We start from the raw sequence: 2,500 nt of genomic DNA on the forward strand, positions 1-2,500 counted from the left end.
TTATATTTTCAAATAATTCAACATACATACTGCTGTCAGTTAGATAGACATATTTCTCAATAGTTCAACATAGATTTTGCAGTAATCTTTCTTCAAGTAAGAAAGTAGAAATTAGAAAGAGGAACTGCGACGCTTTCCTCCACACATATACTAAACCTAAGAGGAAATACACAGAAATGTGTGTGTGTGTGTGTGTGTGCTAAGTTGGTGGTTAGCGTCCTTCGGTAACCCATAGTTACTGAAAACATGACATGTAAAAACAAATCCACGTTAAAACCGGAAACGTTTCTAGCCTTAAGAAAGGAAAGAAAAAAATCTATAAGTATCACCATATTGTTTTTATTCCGTCTCTTATCAGTATTAGCTTTCTGTTATTTATGTTGATAGGAGGTGAGAAGAGGGTCCATATAGTTTAGTATTAAGGTCAGCTCTTATCCTACATGCCCATTAATCAAAGAAAGTGCCGCTGTGAGCGATCTCGTTTTTATTCTGACAAAGTGTATCTAGGATTATTTTATCGAAAGCAGAGGTTCTCAGACTATCAAATAGCAGTCACCTGAATCCCACCCACATTCACACTGAAAAATATATTATTGAAAATCCCACCATCCCCATCGCCTTTATATTTACAGTCCATGTAACACTGATGCTGGCCGAGAGAAAACGATTTAAAACAATTTTAATTATATAAAACGTGTTAATATGTCTGCCCTTTTCAACCTTCAGGCACCCCACCTACCGCCCTGACTTCTTCAATGAGAAGTACTGAACTAATGGTTTCGTTCTTCTTGTTGCCAGCCCTAGTTAATCGCTAACATTCCATTCGTTTTCATCATATTTTCCATAGGTTTGTGTTCTGCGTTGTTGGGAACAAACATTTCCATCCTGTTTAAGATTGTCGGGTATGATTGAGAAAGATTTAGCTGCTCTTTCTGGCAGCTTCGAATGACTACGCAGTGTTTCTCTCGTTGGCTTATGCACGCGTCGGTGCGTGTGCGTATGTGAGTGTGTACACACTCACACATACACAAGCACACACATTGAGAGAGGGGGAGAGAAAGTTGTGCAATAAGTTTTCATAAGCCTGAAAAGTAACAAGCCTTCCTAAACTCTACGTTAGGTTTTGTATATATGTCTGTCTGTCTGTCTATATATCTATATATCTATCTATCTATCTATATAGAATTAAGTTTATGTCAAGTAACTCTAAGATTAAAAATTCTATATACCAGTGTATAATCAGTATTCGTTATAAAGTACGATTTTACATTGGAAGCACATCGTTAGAGTTATCTAAAAGAATTTCTATCCATTACTCAACATTTAGGGATAGAAATAAACGGAATAGTACCGGTCTCAGCAAACTGATTTGGGATTTAAAAGACCACAATGAACAATTTCATTTAGAATGGTTGATTCTCTCAATTTCGATACCATATGACAAAGGCAAGAAATTCTGTCTTCTCTGCAATTCTGAGCTATTTTTCATTATTTTTTCTAAAAATACTCTAGTAAACACGGTTATAGAGCGAGCATACAGATGTAAGCATTGGCAAAACACATTTACTGCATATAAGTAGTCTCTATCATATATAATTTAAACTTTAATTTCCTTTATATTATAACATTCACTATTAATATCCCTACTCTTTCTGTTAGCTACTTATGATGTTATATCATCTAACGTTTTTTCAACAATATTAATAGCGTTCTGTCAATCGCTATACAAATCCATCATTTTTTGCTAAAATGTCTTATTGACGAGTTTCGTTTTTTTCACTTTCCTGAGGAGAAGATTGCATTGTTTATTTATACCTATTATTCTTTTGAATAGCATGTGTAATTTTCGAAACATGTGTCGAAAGTAAAAATATTTGATTACACCTGCGTTAAACTCCATTTATTTATTCATATATTATTCAAAATATTCAACGTAAACACGAAGTTTCTACCCTTATAAACAAGGAGTTACAACACCTCTACTTGTGAGATTTTTGCTGCCCTGGTAACTATTTATTTATTTTTTCCATGTTAATTGTTAACAAGGTAAAAATACACTCATCTATTTATAATACTTTAATCAGGTTTATTAATAACCTGCTAACTGAATAGTTACAGCATATGGAGTTATTGAATATTAACGCATCTCTTAAGGACATTCCTATTCCACCTAAGAATGTTTTCCTTAAACAACTTGTCAATAAGATAAATTCATTCATCAACCGAATAAGATGGCTTACCGTTTTCTTTAACAAAAATGACACTCAACAACACACTAATGATAAAACATCTGAGTTCAACAAGTTATTTAAATCTAAAAATAGTCCACTGCCTGACCCAAGATTGAAGCAATTTGAAGATAATCTCTGGTCCATTGTGAGAAATGTAAATTTTCAACAATCACCACTAAGAAATAAGCATCTGAGGTATCTTCGCAACATCACCAAAGAAATCAATTCTATGGATACTATGTTGGTTCAATCTGATAAAACTGGAAATC

Source organism: Octopus sinensis, linkage group LG14, assembly GCF_006345805.1.
Source record: "Octopus sinensis linkage group LG14, ASM634580v1, whole genome shotgun sequence".
In the NCBI taxonomy this organism is placed as follows: Eukaryota; Metazoa; Mollusca; class Cephalopoda; order Octopoda; family Octopodidae; genus Octopus; species Octopus sinensis.